This window comes from Budorcas taxicolor, chromosome 11 (assembly GCF_023091745.1).
Source record: "Budorcas taxicolor isolate Tak-1 chromosome 11, Takin1.1, whole genome shotgun sequence".
In the NCBI taxonomy this organism is placed as follows: Eukaryota; Metazoa; Chordata; class Mammalia; order Artiodactyla; family Bovidae; genus Budorcas; species Budorcas taxicolor.
In genome coordinates this window covers 143,989,164-144,010,788 of record NC_068920.1, presented here as the reverse complement: position 1 = coordinate 144,010,788, position 21,625 = coordinate 143,989,164, and the positions used below count along the sequence as shown (strand labels likewise).

The following is a 21,625-nucleotide window of genomic DNA, read 5'->3' as shown; positions in this document are numbered from 1 at the left end:
CGTTACATTTTTGTACCATGTAGGTAGCTGTGTGTAGGGCTCCCACAAACAGTCTCCAAAGAGAGAGAGAATGTAGAAAAAAATAAATCAGACTCTTTGAAAAGGAAGAGCAAAGAAACATAGAGAATCTTAGTCATTGTCCTAGTTGTTGTTTCTTTATAGAACTTTCTTCAGGTCAACTGGAACCCCAATCTTTTGGTCCCTTTAGCACCTTCTTTTTAGAATTCCCCAATTTGTGTTAGTACTGATTTGCCTTAGTACGTACATATTTGCAACAACTTAAATGTACAATCTTTAAAGACAAGGAAGTTGTTGGTTTTGTTCACTACCATGCCTTTTAGCATCTAAAATAATGCCAGTATCTGGAAATCTCTCAGAGAATAGCTGTTGAATGAATGAATTGAAGAGCAACAAAAATAAACATCTACGCAAGTGTCGTAGACTTCTCCCTTATTTCAAGGGAGTTCTGGGTCTCCCTGGTGACTCAGATGGTAAGGAATCAGCCTGCAACTCAAGAGATGTAGGTTTGATCCCTGGAGAAGGGAATGCTACCCACTCCAGTATTCTTGCCTGGAGAATGCAATGGAAAGAGGAGCCTGGTGAGCTGCAGCCCGTGGGGTTGCAAAGAATCGGACATGATGGAGCAACTAATGCTTTCACATTTTTTCTGCTTAGATGACAACAGGAAGAAGAAGAAGAAAAGTATTTAGAAACTACAATAAAACATAAAAGCATATGGTTCTATGAACTGTAAGGTAAACAATGAACTTTTTCAAGGTCTAAGCCAACCAGTGAGGGCTTCTGTGGCATTTGGGCTAAATGTTGAAGGATGTGATTCAGATAGGAGAAAATCTTAAATTTAGAAAAAATTGAGATCAGGATAGAATTTTCAAACACAAAAATTAGAAAGAGGAAACAGAACATGAGGATTCCCAGAGGCACAAGAAAAGATAATGAATATATTTCGGATACTTAATAATTACCTTATGATTTTGCGTGGGAGTCTAAAGACTTTGCATGGGAGTCTAAAGATGGATGAGATTAAGGAGATGGATGAGAGAACTGGGTAGGAGATCACATCACTAGCTTTTATATTCATAATTAGGAAGTTATTAGTATTCACACAAAAGCAATTGGGATCCACAGAAAATCATGCCACTCCTCACAGTAACCCTTGATCTCCCCAAATTGTGAGGCATTCATTTCCTGATCACTGGATCTCTTATAAACATCTCAGAACTCCTGCCTTTGCATAAGTGAGTAGCTTACATTTAAAATTTTCTCAGCCCATTATTCTCTCATGGTACATTGCCTTGGCTGATCTATTTCTCTGTACTATTTCAGAATTCAAATGTTAGTCATTTTTGATTTAAAGCAAAATGAAATGTCTTACTCTAGCATATGTATTTAAAACAGAAACTAAGTGTACTCTACCATTTTAAAACTGTAAAAAGAAAAATTAAAAAAAATACATTTCAGCTAGAGGAACTTGATTTCTTAAGCTAAATTAGACTTCCCACAGAGAAATTGTGCAAGGACAGAGATAATTTGGTCGAAATTGGCATGGTAGTTATATACTATGTGTGGCATCATTTTCAAACACACTGAAGTCACATCAGACTGCATCACATTGAGAACAAAGTTATTCTTGTAGATTGAGAAATGCTTCACATCCACAGCTAGACTTGGCAATTTCCATAGAAGCTGGACAAAAGGAAGCAATTTGTCCTGTGTTCTAGAAAATGAAGTACTTCTACAAGCATGGTGAGTATATGCCTTGTTTCAGTTTTCATACTATATATGAGAATCCTTTAAGTGATCTATTTGCTATCACTTTTTTTTCACATTTTTGAGTGTTTTATTGTGATTTCTCTGTTTAAAATGACCCCGAAGCATACTGCTGCCATGCTGTCTAATGCTCCTGAGCACAAGTAGCCTATGATGCATCTCACAGGAACAATATATACGTGCTAGGTAAGCTTTATTCAGGCATGAGTTATAGCGTTGTGGGCTACAAGTTCATTGTTAATAAATCAGCATTATAATTAAGTATCTATAAACAGAAAACACATAAAGCAAGGTATATATTGATCAGTTGATGAAATGTGACCAGAGTCTTGCAAAAAACCTCAAATTCTGTATTTCTTCTAGGAATAATTGCTCAATATTCACTAATTCAGTGTCTTCAGTGACTTTAAAGGTAGAAGAATAGTTTAGAAAACACAATTATTCAGCTAACTACAGTGTACAAAATATTTACTTCCCAGTACGTAGTGATCCTTAATCTACACCTGAGAGTAAGATAAGGCTTTAATGCCCATTTTGCAGACACATGGATTCAGAAAGGGTCAGGAAAATGAAAAGGCTTCTTTAATGATGACTCAGAGAGCAACTGACTGAGTCAGGGTTAGAAAAAACTCTAAAGCCTGTGATTTTTTTCCCACTAGATTAGACATCTCAGAACTATCAAGTCTCCATGCTGGGCTGCTATCTGGGGCCAACTTGCTGGCATGGAACAAAGGTAAAGCCAGAGTTGTCACGAGACAAAGACGAAAGACCAGGGCACTCAGGTTGCCAGTGGAGCTCTGCTGCTGCTGCTGCTGCTGCTAAGTCGCTTCAGTCATGTCCAACTCTGTGTGACCCCATAGACGGCAGCCCACTAGGCTCCTCTGTCCCTGGGATTCTCCAGGCAAGAATACTGGAGTGGGTTGCCATTTCCTTCTCCAATGCACGAAAGTGAAAAGCGAAAGTGAAGTCGGTCAGTCGTGCCCGACTCTTGGCGACCCCATGGACTGCAGGCTACCAGGCTCCTCCGTCCATGGGATTTTCCAGGCTGTCTGTGGGTAAAGCTGATGGAGAAAGAGGTAGTGATAGAGACCACAGTTCACAGGACAATAACAGCAGCAACCACAAGAGAGAATAGCCACCATGTATTGGTGATCTGCTGTATAATAAGGATCATATTTAACTCTGTATTCTTAAGTTTACTCCTGTTTTACCACTTTCATTGTAAGCTGTGTTTTATTCCACTATATATTTGTTTATTCTACATATGAAAACCGTCTATTTAGTTTGAACCCAAACTTATGAATATAAATGCAAAATGCCATTTTAACCCCTAAAATGTGCCAACTTTTTAATTTTTTCACAGAGCATTTTAAGGGTTTAATTCTCCAATTTCTCTAGGTTCTTTGCACCTTTGTGTCCTACAAAATTTTGCTTTCTTTGTGTACTGCTAATCTTTGTTCTTTCTTTTCATTTAAGGGATCAAAAGGAGCCAACACGCATGTTTAGCGTGCAATTGCAGTAATACAAGGAGAAGTTGGGTTGCTAAGTCGTGTCTGACTCTTTCTGACTCCATGGACTTTATTTATTTATTTTTTTAAATTTTTATTTTTACTTTCTAAGCTCCTCTGTCCAGGGGATCTTCCCAACCCAGGAAGGAACCCGAGTCTCCTGCATTGCAGGTGGATTCTTCACCATTCATGCCACCTTAGCAAAATACCCCAGTCACTAATTCAATGGTTAAATAGTATATAATACACATGTTCTCTTAGCTGATATCAAAAAGAAAAGGAATGTGGAATCCAGCTAAGTGCTAGATTTCACATAATATTTCAGAATGCTTGAATGAGGGGGTTACATAAAGTTTGAAAGACTGACAGGCATCCTTTTAATCCACTCAGTATCTCCCTAAGCTAAGATCCAGGGTGTTCTTTCCTTCTTCAAACAATAGTCCATCTTAGGAAAAGGACAATATTGAAACTGCTGTTATAAGCATTTAAAAAGGCAATAAGGAGCTGTTGTAGTGGATATGTGAATGTGTGTTATGCGTTAGATACAAGTTTTGCAAACCACCACGTGTTCATAATGAAAGCATGGAACATGGTAATACAAGTTTGAAGTACTCCTGAGCCACTGGCAAGCTCTGTGCCCTTGGTCATAGATTTACTCACTGAACCTGTTTCCTCATTTTAACATGAGGATGAACACTTTACTGTGTCAGTATCTGCATGTACATGTGTGTGCATACCCATATATCTGGAGTTTAAATGCAATTAAATTACTGACTGCACAGGAAAACATCTAGCAGTATGTCTGGCCCACAGTACTTGCTCACAAGCCAGGTGAATCTTAATGACCAGCTATTTAGTCCCACTGAAAAACTCAAGAACTTCTTGCAAGTAATTAATTCTGTCTTCTAAGGTAACCACTGCTGTTTGGCAATGCAGTAGGAACTCCCAGAAGAAGAAACCTTGCTCTCATTGCATCTGCTCCAGAGAAATAAAAAAATAATCACCTTTTTATTTGGAGATTTGATTGATTCAGCAACCTTCCCCATGGCTATGGGGAGATAAACTGGGCCAAGGAGAATAACCTGGGTTTTATTTTGCCTTGATTGCTACTATTGCAGGGAAAATTTGAATTCAGGATGCTGTGTACCACAGCTGATTGAGGAGAAGACCTTGAGGCCAACAACTCTCAGATATCTTGATTACAGAAATGGGGTGGGGGGCTCCCACTTCATGTTCAAAAATATGATGAGGATGTAACACACTCCACTGCCAAGGTAGCTTTCTATGAATACAAGCAGAAAGCCGGCGTAAGAGTCAGTGTCATTGCCGAAGGAAAAGAATCATGACAAAAGCAAGAATAACTTCCCTAACAGGTACTTCTCTGCTCCAGGCGAGGGAAAATATGTATCAATATGTTGTTTATTCTTGTTGTGTACTTGCTCAATTGTGTCCAACTCTTTTGTGACCTCATTGACTGTAGCTTGGCACACTCCTCTGTCCATGGGATTTCCCAGGCAAGAATACTGGAGCGGGTTGCCATTTCCTACTCAAGAGTATCTTCCAGACCCAGGGATAGAACCCGAGTCTCCTGCATTGTTAGGCAGATTCTTTACTACTGAGCCACAGTAGTGTACACACAGTCACTACTGTGTGTGTATATATACACACACACGCATATATGTTCTTCTGTGGTGGCTCAGATGGTAAAGAATCTGCCTGCAATGTGGGAGGCCTGGGTTCGATCCCTGGGTTGGGAAGATCCCCTGGAGAAGGGCATGGCAACCCACTGCAGTATACTTGTCTGGAGAATCCCCATGGAGAGAATAGCCTGGCGGGCTACAGTCCATGAGGTCACAAAGAGTAGGACATGATTGAGTGACTAAGCACACACACATATATACTATATATATCTGTACTATATATTATATGCACTATATATATTATACTGACAAGTATAGTTGAAACAGCTATTTCATCAGTTTTTATTGATTGAAATAACATTTTTAATATTAATAGCATCTCTTTTGTTTAAAAATATATGCATCTCTTAGTGACAATGGTGGTGACAAGACTGACTAAAATTATCAGTTGGAAAGTAACACTAAAAATAGCTTTTACCCACATATGTTTGGAATGGATTTTTTGAATATCAAACTAATTCTTCAATCAATCCTCAAGCTCTCATTAACTTGGCTAGTGTCATAATTTAAAAGATACTTAATTTGAAAACTGTCTAAGTTCTATAAACACTAATTAGGTAAATAGGGAAGGCAGAAGAATAGTGAAATGCTTTGGGCAAGGGAGCTCAGGAAGCTTAGTAAATGTTGGTGAGGTATAGTGAGAGTGGTGCTGCAATTTAGAGCTTCTAGTTACTTATTCTAACCATTATACACCTGCTGTCTGATGTTTTATAAATCGTTTTATGCTCCTGAGTTTCAGTTTCCTACTTACAAAATTGTGATGACAAATAGCTCTATCCCTTAAAAGTTTCTAGAAAATTACATGAGATTGTCAGCATAATATGCACTGTAGATTATTGTAAAGCACTGCAAAAATGTTCACTGTTACCATTAACAGCATTGCCTAAAAATATAAGTAGTTTATTAAGGAGTAAATAAGTCATATGAAACATAATGTTATGTTGGCTTCAGTTATGGTGGCTGATGAACAAGCTGTGCAGATAAAACTGAAGAGAGAATGCCACCTACAAATTGTATGGGGCTCAACACACTCTTTCTTCAACTTTTAGGTCCCTCATTTGCTACCTGTTGAGTGATGATTAACTCAAACAGTATATGTAAACAAACTTGCATGTCTAAATAAACAAGAACATTGTAGATGGTATTGACTATCATGATATTTACTTAATATTAGTAGAAGTAATATTATAAGTAGAAATAATAACACAAGTATTGTGTGAAGTATATCTAATGAATACCTTTCGTTTTATTTTTATTGAGGCGACATTGGTTTATAGCAATATATCAGTTTCATGTGTACAGCCTTATGCTTCTGCTTCTCTATACACTATACTGTGTGCACCACCAAACATTTAGTTTCCAGCCTTCACCATATAGTTGATTCCTTATACCCATTTTTGCCTTCCCTCCTGCTCCTTCCCTTCTGGTAACCAATACTCTGCCCTCGGTGTCTATGTTCATTTCTTTATTTTGTTCGTCTGCCTTTTATATCCCACATAAAAATGAAATCATGTGGTATTTTTCTTTCTCCATCTGACTTATATCACTTTGAAAAATACTTACAAGGTCCATCCATGTTATTGCAAATGGCAAATTTCATCTTTGTTATGGTTGAGAAGTTTCCCATTGTGTGTTTGTGTGTGTTTGTGTGTGTGTGTTTGTGCAACATCTGTGTTTATTCATCCATTCAATTATATGACAAGCAAAAGTATCAAAGTATGTATATCACATGGAATTCACTACTTTGGATGATATCTTTGTAATTTTCCTCAAGGATTAAGAACTGCCTAGATAGATTCTTCTTCAGTGTTTATTATAGGGATTTCCCTATAGCTCAGATGGTAAAGAATCTGCCTTCAGTGCAGGAGATGCAGCTTTGATCCCTGGGTCAGGAAGATCCTCTGGAGAAGGGAATGGCAATCCACTCCAGTATTCTTGCCTGGAGAATCATCATGGACAAAGGATCCTGGTGGGCTACAGTCCATGGGGTCACAAAGAGTTGGACAAGACTGAGTTTTTATTATATTAGAGTTTATTTAGATTCATTTTTAAAGAAATGAGACAATTGTAATCCACTCCAGGAAGACTTCTTTCAGTTCACATTCTGATTTAGGAGTCCCTCTCCTATGATCATCTTTATTTTAGCCCTTTGTACCTTCAGTTCAGTTCAGTCGCTCAGATGTGTCCAACTCTGTGATCCCATGAATAGCAGCATGCCAGGCCTCTCTGTCCATCATCAACTCCTGGAGTTTACTCAAACTCATGTCCATCGAGTCGGTGATGCCATTCAGCCATCTCATCCTCTGTTGTCCCCTTCTCCTCCTGCCCCCAATCCCTCCCAGCATCAGGGTCTTTTCCAATGAGTCAACTCTTCGCATCAGGTGGCCAAAGTATTGGAGTTTCAGCTTCAGCATCAGTCCTTCCAATGAACACCCAGGACTGATCTCCTTTAGGATGGAGTGGTTGGACCTTATATGGCAATCAAATATTTCAGCCTATCTAACAGTAATTTGAGTGAGAGCAAAAATGAGATGGCAAAAAATAGCAAGTATGCATTAAGCCATTGATGATTCTGCATGTAAAAACAAACATTTAATTTATTAAAATAAGTTAATATATTCATAGCAAACATATCCTGAGCTTAATTTTGTTTACTTTTGTTTGCTTTGTTGTTTTAATTTGTTAAACCAAATGAATAAATTCATTGGTCTTTTGCATCTAAAAACATTTGTTTCTTGATTATTGAGCATGTAGTAACCATGATCCCGTCTACTATTTTATACCCTATTTCATTAGCGACTACTTTGCAGATTCATTAATCTGAATTAAACTACAGATCTGAGCCAGTGCTTCATCAGCAACTTCTCTTTCACCTCTAGATGAGTTTCTAATTAGAATAACCTTTCATAGCATTTTCAGTCTAATAACTGCAGGCCTACTATTACACTCACTCCACATAAATACATTTGTCAATAGAGCCCATGGAATGATTAAAAGTGAATTACACACCTCTAGTCCTTTGCATTGATGTGCATATAATACAGTCAGATCCATCTCTTCATTAATTCCAAAGAGCCAGATATATCAGTTCCAAAATAATATCCCCTTTTCAATCTCAATTTTCAAAGAGAATCCATTTACTGGGAATATACTTTTACTCTTTTCACTTTTCTTTCAGTTTATCTTTAAAATTTCTCCTCTATTACATTTTCAAAATGCATTCCTGTCCTTAAGTGTCACTAATTATGACAATTATAATACTTTTGGTTTTCATACTGATTTTATCCCACACTTACTTGTCCAATATCATTTAATATCTCTACTTATTTTATAGAAAATTCTATGAAAGGACTGTCTATATCAATCATCTATAAAATGTATTTTACTTCTTTATTTTCATAAGATATATATATATGTATACAACTTAAATTTTGTCATTTTAACCACTTTTAAGTGTATAATTCAGTGGCATTTTATGTTCACAATGCTATGCAGCCATCACAACTATCTATTCCAAAAACTTTTCATTATCTCAACCAGAAACTATATATTTATTAACCAGTAACTCCCCATTTTCCATTCCCTCACCCTGTGCCACTCTTGGGAAACTTGCAATGAATACACCTATTCTAAGTATGTCATTAAGTGGAAACATGCAATATTTATTCTTTTGTATCTAGTTTCTTTCATTCAGTATAATATATCAAAGGTTTACTCCTGCTGCAGCATGTATCAGAACTTCACTCCTTTTTATAGCTAAGTAATGTTCAACTTTTTGGCTGGATGGCATCACTGACTCGATGGACGTGAGTTTGAGTGAACTCCGGGAGTTGGTGATGGACAGGGAGGCCTGGCGTGCTGCGATTCATGGGGTCACAAAGAGTCGGACACTACTGAGCAACTGAACTGAACTGAACTGAACTGAATGTTCAACTTAATACATATGCAACACTTCATTTATCCACGCATCTGTTGATGGACCCTTGGGTTGTTTCCAGTATCCCATGGATATTGACATTATCGATCCTTGTGATCTTCATATTATTAAATTGAATGATCAATAGTCCACATTTTATTTGATCCATCAATATCATCTCATAGAAATGACCACATTTAAGTCCATGAAATATCTTCCTTACTAGATTATAGGATGATGTGAGATTGTAAAAATAAAGTGACATTATCACAGATTCAGCACAAAAGCAGAGACGCTTGAAGGAAACCACATCTGTTGGAAACACAGAAGGACACTTTCACAGAAACTTTGGTAAATCACTCCAACTTGTGTTAGATCACATGGTCATTCTTGATTCAAATACCAAAAAGGAAGATACGATTATTCTGATTTTCCAGTCTATTTAATGGAGCTGTGAATAGGCTCAGTAACTCCTGAATGAGATCCACAAACTTGGAGAGATGAGTATCTGAAGAACTCCGGGATTCTGTTACAAAGGAAGAAAATGAGAGTGATGCTAGGTAAGCAACCGACAGTATCTATTGTATATCTGAAAACATTCATGGAATTATATTCCAAAAATTGTTTCTACTTCAAGTACTAGTATTAACATCTATAAAGTGTACTTCTGTGTCTAAAGATTATATCAGTATATCCTCTAAATGTTCTCTATGAAGGATCAAAATAAACAGAAAAAAATATCCCCTATTCCTTTACAAAACATAGCTCCTTTAATGTGTGAACTCATTCTTTGAAATTCACTTCAAAACAAAAATTATGTGTATTTGGCTTCATGATGATAACAGATAAGATTTAATAGCTAGCCATCCAAATAAATCCTGCAGGTGGTAAGCAATGGTCCATGCATAAAACAAGCAGCTCGATTTTCAAAAGGCTATCAATTAAATGAGAAGAACTGTTGAACTGATCTGCTGCTCCCCAAATGTTAATTAAAATTGCAATATTGCTGTGGGGCAGCCAAACATACTGCAGCTCATGGACAGCTGTGATGCAGTGGCTCAGCATATTGTAATCACAGTGATAGATGGCTTTGATATCATCACTGCGAAACATAGTATTATTCCAGTATACTTCTGATTACTCACTGCCTAAGGAACACATTTGTTTCATAACACTCTTTCTTTTAATTCTGTTTTCTCCTCTTCTTAATTCATTTACCTTGTACCTGATGGACTGGTCAATGACTAATGTTCTCTCAGCTCTGGCTTTGCAAATACATGACAGTGTACATTTCACAGTCATGGCTTACAACTGATTTCAAACATGAAGAAGCGATTTTCATTTTTCTTTTCTTATATAAATACTAGACTCTGATTAACTTTGGTTTTCTATTCTTCCTTCTGCTTTAATTTCAAAATATTTCATTCTTTGAACCCTAGAGTGTCATTAACTTAGTATTTACTATATTTTGTGGAAATATCAGTTCGGTCACTTAGTCATGTCCGACTCTTTGTGACCCCATGAATTGCAGCATGCCAGGCCTCCCTGTCCATCACCAGCTCCCGGAGTTCACTCAGACTCATGCCCATCAAATAAGTAAAACTCTTTTACTTCTGAACATTACACATATTTTAACTGAGGTAATTATAAATTTGAGTACAGTAAAAGAACAAAGGAAATCAATCCTGAATATTCATTAGGAGGAGGACTGATGCAGAAGCTCCAATAATTTGGCCAAAGAGTCAACTCATTGGAAAATGCTCTGATGCTGGGAAAGATTGAGGGCAAAAAGAGAAGAGGGCAGCAGAGGATGAGATGGTTAGACAGCATCACTGACTCAATGGACACAAATTTGAGCAAACATCAAGATATAGGTGAGGAGAGTAAGATAATTTATGTTAATGTAAATTAGATATCCATACTTTTACTGGTACACATATCTATCAATAACCTCAGATATGCAGATGACACCACCCTTATGGCAGAAAGTGAAGAGGAACTAAAAAGCCTCTTGGTGAAAGTGAAAGAGGAAAGTGAAAAAGTTGGCTTAAAGCTCAACATTCAGAAAACTAAGGTCATGGCATCCGGTCCCATCACTTCATGGGAAATAGATGGGGAAAGAGTGCAAACAGTGTCAGACTTTATTTTTGGGGGCTCCAAAATCACTGCAGATGGTGACTGTAGCCATGAAATTAAAAGACACTTACTCCTTGGAAGAATACATGGAAGAACTGTACAAAAAAGATCTTCACGACCCAGATAGTCATGATGATGTGATCACTAATCTAGAGCCAGACATCTTGGAAAGTGAAGTCAAGTGGGCCTTAGAAAGCATCACTACGAACAAAGCTAGTGGAGGTGATGGAATTTCAGTGGAGCTCTTTCAAATCCTGAAAGATGATGCTGTGAAAGTGCTGCACTCAATATGCCAGCAAGTTTGGAAAACTCAGCATTGGCCACAGGACTGGAAAAGGTCAGTTTTCATTCCAATTCCAAAGAAAGACAATGCCAAGGAATGCCCAAACTACTGCACAATTGCACTCATCCCACACTCTAGGAAAGTAATGCTCAAAATTCTCCAAGGCAGGCTTCAGCAAAATGTGAACCATGAACTCCCTGATGTTCAAGCTGGTTTTAGAAAAGGCAGAGGAACCAGAGATCAAATTGCCAACATCCGCTGGATCATGGAAAAAGCAAGAGAGTTCCAGAAAAGCATATATTTCTGCTTTATTAACTATGCCAAAGCCTTTGACTGTGTGGATCACAATAAACTGTGGAAAATTCTTAAAGAGATGGGAATACCAGACCACCTGACCTGCCTCTTGAGAAATCTGTATGCAGGTCAGGAAGCAACAATTAGAACTGGACATGGAACAACAGACTGGTTCCAAATAGGAAAAGGAGTCAAGGCTGCATATTGTCAGCCTGCTTATTTAACTTATATGCAGAGTACATCAGGAGAAACGCTGGACTGGAAGAAACACAAGCTGGAATCTAGATTGCCGGGAGAAATATCAATCACCTCAGATACGCAGATGACACCACCCTTATGACAGGAAGTGAAGAGGAGCTAAAAAGCCTCTTGATGAAAGTGAAAGAGGAGAGTGAAAAAATTGGCTTAAAGCTCAACATTCAGGAAACTAAGATCATGGCATCCAGTCCCATCACTTCATGGCAAATAGATGGGGAAACAGTGGAAACAGTGTCAGACTTTATTTTTGGGGCTCCAAAATCACTGCAGATGGTGATTGCAGCCATGAAATTAAAAGACACTTACTCCTTGGAAGAAAAGTTATGACCATCCTAGACAGTATATTCAAAAGCAGAGACATTACTTTGCCGACTAAGGTCCGTCTAGTCAAGGCTGTGGTTTTTCCTATGGTCATGTATGGATGTGAGAGTTGGACTGTGAAGAAGGCTGAGTGCAGAAGAATCGATGCTTTTGAACTGTGGTGTTGGAGAAGACTCTTGAGAGTCCCTTGGACTGCAAGGAGATCCAACCAGTCCATTCTGAAGGAGATCAACCCTGGGATTTCTTTGGAAGAAATGATGCTAAAGCTGAAACTCCAGTACTTTGGCCACCTCATGCGAAGAGTTGACTCATTGGAAAAGACTCTGATGCTGGGAGGGATTGGGGGCAGGAGGAGAAGGGGACAACCGAGGATGAGATGGCTGGATGGCATCATGGACTTGATGGACGTGAGTCTGAGTGAAATCCGGGAGATGGTGCTGGACAGGGAGTCCTGGCGTGCTGCGATTGATGGGGTCAAAAAGAGCTGGACACGACTGAGCGACTGAACTGAACTGAACTTGTGTACATAGCATTGTAGCAAAGATTCTAGACAGTACCGACATCATAAAATCTTGGCTGTTGTTCTTGAATAATCATACCCACATCCCACCCATTTCCCCAACCATCCCTAATCCTTACCACTAAATTTGTCCTTCACTTCTAAAATGTCATCAGAAATAAAATGACATAGCATATTATAGCCTTCTGGAAATTTTTTTTTTCACCTGGCATGATTCTTGGGAGATTTACCTAAGTTATGTGTATCAACTATCTAGTCCTTACTATCGCTGAGTAGTATTCCATGACATGAATGCACTACTGTTTAACAATTCATCTGTTGAAGAACATTTGAACTGATTCCAGATTTTAGCTATAATAAATAAAGATTTTATGAATTTTTGCTGTTGAGGTTTTTGCATAAATATGTTTTTATTTCTCTGTGATAAATTCACAGTAGTTGAATTGTAAGGTTAAATGATGATTATATGTCTAGTTCTTTTTAGAAAGCTCTAAACTTTTGGTTCCTCTGTCCATGGGATTCTCCAGGCAAGAATACTGGAGTGGGATGCCATTTCCTTCTCCAGAGAATCTTCCCCACACAGGGATCAAACCTGGGTCCCCCGCATTGTAAGCAGATGCTTTACCGTCTGAGCCACCAGGGAAGTCAGTCACTCTAATAGTGTGTAGCAATATCTTACTGTGATTTTAATGTATACAGTTATTAATATATGCATTATATAATTTATAATCATATGAAAATTATATAATTTATAATTATATGAACACTATATAATTTATAATTATATGAAAACTACATGTTTTCATAATTTTCATGAATACTGAATGTATATGCCATCTTTGTATTTTCAAATACCTTGCCATTACCTTACACAGAGATGGAGCTCCATTTAAATGAGAGAAAGAATTAATCACATACAGTTGATTTCTTTAGAGAATAGTAAAAATTTTATTTGTTTCTGTATTTATCATAAGTAGAGCTTCAACCTCTTGACTATTATCTAAAGAAATATAAAATTTTAGAATGGACAGTTTTTCTAATTTGTATCTTGATATTTGGATAGGATATATTAAAACTGTCTAGAAAAAAATGTAAAGATCAGGTTCTTGTTTCCTATATTTTTATTTTGCAGTAAATGATTTTAGAGATTCTATTAATAGACTGAATTATCTATATAAATACGTGGTCTTATTCAAAATGTCATATATACAATTGCATTAGTGTTATAACCTTTTTACATTTCTGTAATATTTACAAGTGAAAATACTTGTAATTTTTTTCTGTTGTAGTGACATTAGGGGAAAATTGTGAACATATGACTAGATGGTCTTTAGGTTTCCATTCAGCACTATTTTTTCTTAATAAATAATAATATAACTCTAACCTGTTTCAGGAGATCCAACAAGTCCATTCTGAAGGAGATCAGCCCTGGGATTTCTTTGGAAGAAATGATGCTAAAGCTGAAACTCCAATACTTTGGCCACCTCATGTGAAGAGTTGACTCATTGGAAAAGACTCTGATGCTGGGAGGGATTGGGGACAGGAGAAGAAGGGGACGACAGAGGATGAGATGGCTGGATGGCATCACGGACTTGATGGACGTTGAGTCTGAGTGAACTCCAGGAGTTGGTGATGGACAGGGAGGCCTGGTGTGCTGCGATTCATGGGGTCGCAAAGAGTCGGACACGACTGAGTGACTGAACTGAACCTGTTTCTTTTACACTAATTATTTTAGCAACAAAGTTGTCTCATTTGGAATCTCCAAAATCAATGCCAGGAGAGTGGTCAGTAGGAAAATAAGCAGAACACAAAATTATGTGATCTATATCTAATCCTCTGGGTAATATATGAAATTTTTGTGAATTTTGATGATAAATCGTTTACAACCTAATCAAGAATAATGAAACAAAATATGATACTACTCTATCTGAGATCATAATATTTTTTCCATTTTTTTCTAACAATATTTTAACCTCCATAAGGTATCTATTTGAATTCCCTTCTTGGTATCATCAAGGTTTCTAATAAGTATTAAATTCCTACAATACATTATTAGATACAGCGTCTATGGATACTCTGTGCACTGGGAGTCTAGCATAAGTAGAAAGAAAAATTCTGACAATATGTATGCACATAAGCTTTGACAAGAGGTATTGGCTCCTACTGCAAACACAATTTTCATCTTAAGGATAACTTACCTAGTTCATCACTCACAGAGGTTTCAGAATGATCACTTCCAAAATGCCATCCTGCTTTCATTTTTTTTTCCCAAGGAAGGTCTGAATAACCTGTAAGTGAATCACTGAACAAAGAAAGTACCAAACTTCAAATAGTCCCTCTAAGACCCTTCAACTACACACTTGTAACATTTTTTTATGACATTTCAAAGTGACTTGTGATCCTGACATTGCTGTTTAAGAGATACAGTTTGAATCCAAATTAAACTGTAAGCCACACATTTAGAGGATGTATTTTTTGTTTTGTTTTCCCATTTGATTTCTTAAAGATAATTATGTGTGTCAGTTGCTCAGTCGTGTCCAACTCTTTGCGACCACATGAACGGTAGCCAACCAGGCCCCTCCGTCCATGGGATTTTCCAGGCAAGAGTACCGAAGTGGGTTGCCATTCCCTTCTGCAGGCAATCCTCCAGACCCAGGGATCAAACCCAGGTCTCCCCCATTGCAGGCAGATTCTTTACCATCTGGGCCCCGGGATGGTTCAGATGGTAATTCCTGGAAAAGCCCAAAAGTTAATTATAGCTTTCTTTAATATATATTGCTGAGACTAACTTTAATTCAACCTATGGCATGAAAAGTCTTTGCCTCATTTATCCTAATTTGATAAAGTTTTTGTAAGTTATGACTTAATTCAAAATACTTAGTCCTCACACAGGAGAATCACTTATAGTTTATTGACTTTTTTTTTTTAAAGAAGAAAAGACACAATTTTACGAATTTCACTATGAGATAGATCAACCTGGATATTGAATATCACATAATTTATTTAAGTGCCTCAAATGAGTTCAGTGCTCTGTGGTTTCTCTGAGATATTACTCCCACATAAAAAAGACTTATTTTGGAGAAACTAGAAAAGAAATTAAAAAGGAAGAAGAAAATATTTTTGCAATACACCTACCATAGAAGAGCAATGCTTGTCTTTACCCCTTACTGTATTGTAGTAGGCTACTACATGGTAATAGGGATTTGTAGAACTTCTGGTTTCTTTGAACTACATAGACATAAGAAAAGATTGTATTATGTTTTTCACAAGTCCTCCATGTGTGTGTTGGTGTGATCACCTTTCCATGGAGAGTTTGTATTTCTAGTGTATCCTGTAATAGAGAGATTTCAGACAAGTCTCAGAAAAGCCTATGGAAGTCTGTATCATAAAGCATCAATACTTGCACATACTCACACTATCTGATTATGTGTTTAGAAGTCAGTCGATGCCAGGGATTCACAGAAACCATTGAACAATTTGACACTTCAAATTATCAGTTCAAAACCTTGCATTAAACATTTCTCGGGTCTCCGGGAATATTCCAACTTTATGACCCTGGTCTGGAGAATGCAGTGTATCTTGTTTTATTTTTTTTAATTTATTTATTTTAATTGGAGGCTAATTACTTTACAATATTGATGTACGGCAAAACCAATACAATATCCTGTTTTATGTTTCCAGCTCAGTTCACTGTTTCGCTTTAGTCCCAATCTCAACCCTTTAATAGGTTTTTAGAATCTTCAGGATATTTGCAAAAGCTATCTATAAATACAATAGTCATATGAGACTCTCTGTGACCCCATAGACTATATGGTCCGTGGATTTTCCCCAGCCATAATACGGGAGTGAGTAGCCTTTCCCTTTTCCAAGGTATCTTCCCAACCCAGGGATCAAACTCAAGTCTCCCGCATTACAGGCAGATTCTTTACCAGCTGAGCCACAAGGAAAGCCCATCTATAAATACATGAATTTTTTTCACTATGCCAACTACACTAAATATGTGAAAACTTTATGAATAATATACCCACAATAAAATCACTGTATTGTAATATAGCCTAAAGAATTATAGGAACTCAAATCAGACTATGGGATGTCACATTGCTTGTTTACCACCTACATGAGCTTGGATAAGCAGTTTTACTTTTCAGAGCACCAGTGAGCTCAACAGGGAAAACTCTTAAAGTAGTTAAGAGATTTAAACCAGATATCTACTAAAATTGATTTAAGTAATACCTGGCACAAAATAGGCACTTTTCCCTTCTTTCTCTTTCATTCACTCACAGTGCCCTTAGGCCATCATATCTATTCTCATACTGGCTGATCTAAGTGTTAGTCGGCTTGTCTCAGCAGTTGGAAAAATGAAAAAAAAAAATTAAAATAAATGAGAGTTTTCCACTATTCTTCATCTTTGGCAGAATCCATTTTAATAGCTTGTCTCATCAAATAATCATTACACTCAATAAGTTGTCTAACACACTACTGCAAGGCTAAATGACTGTCAACTGGCTCAGGCCAGCCTTGCCCACTGAGTAATAACAGACTGTGGCAGGATTTCTGTTTCATTAAATCAGAGAAATAACATTTCTAGTAAAATTATGCACTCATAAAATTGAGTTGGCCTAAAAAACAGAGTATTTTCTTCTAATATTTTGAGGACCACAAAATATATCCAAATGATAGAACAAATCAAAGATGGTTTACAAAACTAATTTGGCTAAGTGGTAAATTGACTACAATTAGAAAAGAGAGATCATATAAACCCAGTACGGGCGCACATTCAAGATGTACAGAAAATTCTACATTAACTTGAAATTTTATTTGAATAATTGGCCAGTGGCCTAACTTCTCTACATCTGTGTTTCTTCATTGGTAAAATGTCAACGTACAAGTTAGAGTTTATTTTGTGTATAAATATTTTTGAATTTTACATTTTTAATTTTATTGCAATTAAATGTAGAGGCTAAAAAGCCTCTTGATGAAAGTGAAAGAGGAGAGAGAAAAAGTTGGCTTAAAGCTCAATATTCTGAAAATGAAGATCATGGCATCCAGTCCCATCACTTCATGGCAAACAGATGGGAAAACAGTGGAAACAGTGTCAGACTTTATTTTTGGGGCTCCAAAATCACTGCCGATGGTGACTGCAGCCATGAAATTAAAAGACGCTTACTCCTTGGAAGAAAAGTTATGACCAACCTAGACAGTATATTCAAAAGCAGAGACATTACTTTGCCGACTAAGGTCCGTCTAGTCAAAGCTATGGTTTTTCCTGTGGTCATGTATGGATGTGAGAGTTGGACTGTGGAGAAGGCTGAGCACCAAAGAATCGATGCTTTTAAACTGTGGTGTTGGAGAAGACTCTCGAGAGTCCCTTGGACTGCAAGGAGATCCAACCAGTCCATTCTGAAGGAGATCAGCCCTGGGATTTCTTTGGAAGGACTGATGCTACAGCTGAAACTCCAGTACTTTGGCCACCTCATGCGAAGAGTTGACTCATTGGAAAAGACTCTGATGCTAGGAGGGATTGGGGGCAGGAGGAGAAGGGGACGACCTAGGATGAGATAGCTGGATGGCATCACGAACTCGATGGACGTGAGTCTGAGTGAACTCTGGGAGATGGTGCTGGACAGGGAGTCCTGGCGTGCTGCGATTCATGGGGTCGCAAAGAGTCGGACACGACTGAGTGACTGAACTGAACTGATATTTATGTGCTAAAATTGATTAACTGAACACAATCATTTTAAGGATGTTTCATTTAAAAAGATTTCGTTGTAGACAAAACTTCAATTTCAACATATTAATTAAATCACATTTTTAAAGTAAAATACAACTAATTTAGATTAAATTTTGTACATTAAATGAGTTCTTCTCTAAAACTGGCATGTCTTGTATCAAAAAAGAGACATACTTTTCAACTTGTTATTTCTACTATAAATAATTCATATTTTAAATTATGGTAAACTGAAAATTACACCATTGCAGCAATCAGGGCCTCTTAATTTTATTCCTAAATTAGACTGGCTGTCTGGTCTTCAGGAAATTATTTTACTCCCTTTTGTCAAAGTTTTCTCATTTGTCTGATAAGCAAAAACATTTTACTCAATAATTTAAACAGTGAGTATTATTAATACTATGATACTTTTTCATATATGAACATCACTGAAATCAGATCCCTCTTAAAGTTGAATGCATATTATCATAAATTTTGGAAGCACACTAATTTTTATTCATAGCAATACCAAACATAGTAGTTTATCCTTTAATTAATGGTCTCTTAGGTTTAATAAAATTTGATATTAACTGAATTAGTTATCTGGGACTTAAATATAGACCCAGTTGAAATGAGTGGTGACATGAGTGTACTTTCTTCAAGGTATTTATATGTGACGCATTAGTGGGCAATGGAAAAACAAAAATATAAAATATTATAGAAGTCAAAGGATGTTTGAAGAGTTCTGGTAATTCTTACGACTAGAGTGCAGGGGGTGTGACAGGGAAGAACAGAAGATGAGGCTGAAGCATGGGTTGAAGTCAGATCCTGGAAATCCTTTAATACCACAGTCAGGAAGTTAGAGTTAATCTATCAGGTATACTTCCTTTGCCTACAGTGATTGCTCACTGAATCTGAGCTATTAATCAAGCTAGATGCTCAAAATCCTGAGGAAGCATGATCTTTGCTTTTGGGCAACATTTTAACCAATACTTAACTCCCGAAACTGTGGATGCCATGCATAGGAAACAGCTCCAGGAGATACCTGACCAGAGGAGCAGCGTCATCACCAGTTTCACGTGGGGATGGAATTCTACCAAGACTTCTGAACTGCTTTCAGGCATGGGGGTCTCCACCCTGGAGAAGGAGGAGGTGGACAGTGAGAACATCCCCCAGGAATTGCTTTCAAACCTGGGCCACCCACAGAGTCCCCCACGAAAATGACTGAAAAGCAAAGGGGAAGACAAGGACTTTGTGATTGTCTGCAGACCTAAGCTAAACTGAGAGAACTTTCCAGGTGTTTCTTGGGACTCTTTCCAGACAAGCTGCTCTTAGGAATCTTTTCCTTCCTGTGCCTCCCTGAACTCCTGAAAGTTTCCAGTGTTTGTAAAAGATGGTATCATCCAGCGTTTGTCGAGTCTCTCTGGCAGACTGTAGACATCGCGGGCAGAAACCTCTACCCAGATGTGGTTGGTTGGCTTTTGTCCCGAGGGGTGGTTGCCTTCCACTGTCATTTATGCCTTCCACGATCATTTATGGACTAACCGTTAGTTGAACATTTCAGCCCTTTTCGTCTACAGCACCTGGACCTGTCGAACTCTGTGATTCTGTCTCACTGCTCCAAGTTGCGGAATCTCAGCCTGGAAAGCCTCCAACTTTCAGATCCCATTGTTGATAATCTTGCTCAGAACACAAATTTGCTGCAACTATACCTTTCTGGATGTTTTGGATTCTCTGAATCTGCCCTGAAGACTTTGCTGAGCAGCTGTTCCAGATTGGATGAACTGAACCTCTCTTGGTGCTATGATTTCACTGAAAAGAATGTACAGGTGGCTGTCGCACATGTGTCAAAGACCATCACCCAGCTGAATCTCAGCGGGTACTGAAAGAATCTGCAGAGATCAGATGTTTCTACCTAAGTTGGAAGATGTCCCAATCTTATCCACCTAGACTTAAGTGATAGTGTCATGCTGAAAAATGACTGCTTTCTAGAATTTTACCAACTCAACCACCTCCAACACCTATCACTCAGTTGGTGCTATGACAATACCTGAAACTTTACTTGAGCTTGGAGAAATTCCCACATTAAAAACACTGTAAGTCTTTGGAATAGTACCAGATGGTACCCTTCAACTGTTAAAGGAAGCCGTCTCTCATCTACAGATTAATTGCTCCCATTTCACCACCATCACCAGACTGACCATTGGGAACAAGAACCAAGAGATTTGGGGCATCAAATGCCGACTGTTACTGGAGAAGCCCAGATGTCTGTGAAGCCTCTATTGCAAGATGGTGTCTCCTCTTTTCCTTGAACAGGGAAAGTAAACAGGAAGCCCAATTGTGGAGAGCTCAGCTATTTTTATTCTTGGTTTTCTGTTGCCTTCCTTCTACAAGTATATTAGAGAACCAGTTGAGACAGAAAACTATGAAGTGTTGCTTTTTAGAAATGACTATGAAAGCTTTTATCACTGCTATACCCTTAAGAGCCTAAGCTCTATGCTTTTTGAAATTTTAGAGAGTGAGCCTATAATTTCAAGATACCTTAAATAGCAAAATTTGAACCACGTCTTCTAAGTACCATTCTTCATAAATCTAATTAGAATTAAGCTTAAAAATCACCACCAGCAAATCATTTTCATAGCCTATATAGAACTGAACATTCTTCTATTTATTTTTTCAGCACTGCTTTATTATAAGACTTATGTTGTAAAAAATAATAAGCTATTTGTATTGTAAGCTGAAAAGAATCAGAATCATAGAGTAGATCTGCAGCAATCTCTTCTGAGGATGGCAAGAAAAAAATAGACATTTCAAATGTGCCTTTAGATTCGCAATCAGGTTGATGGAAATGAATAGCTCCAGGTCATTCACCTTAAAACCTAAATAAAGAAACAAACAATCGGCCAACCAGAGGTGTAGAACTGGTACAGAATTTAAAGGCTCAAGAGACAGTTTTCTATGACAGTTAACCTGGGGTATCCTCTAACGCACATTCATGAAGTCTCCTTTACGTACAGTTGGGAAGGTCCCTTGGAGGAGCAAATGGCAACCTACTCCAGTGTTTGTGCCTAGAGAACCCTATGGACAGAGGAGCCCGGCGGGCGACAGTCCGTGGGGTCACAAAAAATTGGACACAACTGAGCGACTAATACTAATACTTATCTCTATTAGCATATCTAGCAATTTTTTCTTGG

The 21,625-nt window shown here is 37.7% G+C and overlaps 1 pseudogene; it reads left to right on the top strand.

Annotated features, from left to right (window-relative positions):
* Nucleotides 1-19,433: 19,433 nt before the first annotated feature.
* LOC128056829 (S-phase kinase-associated protein 2-like) lies at nucleotides 19,434-20,705 on the top strand (annotated as a pseudogene).
* Nucleotides 20,706-21,625: the final 920 nt, after the last annotated feature.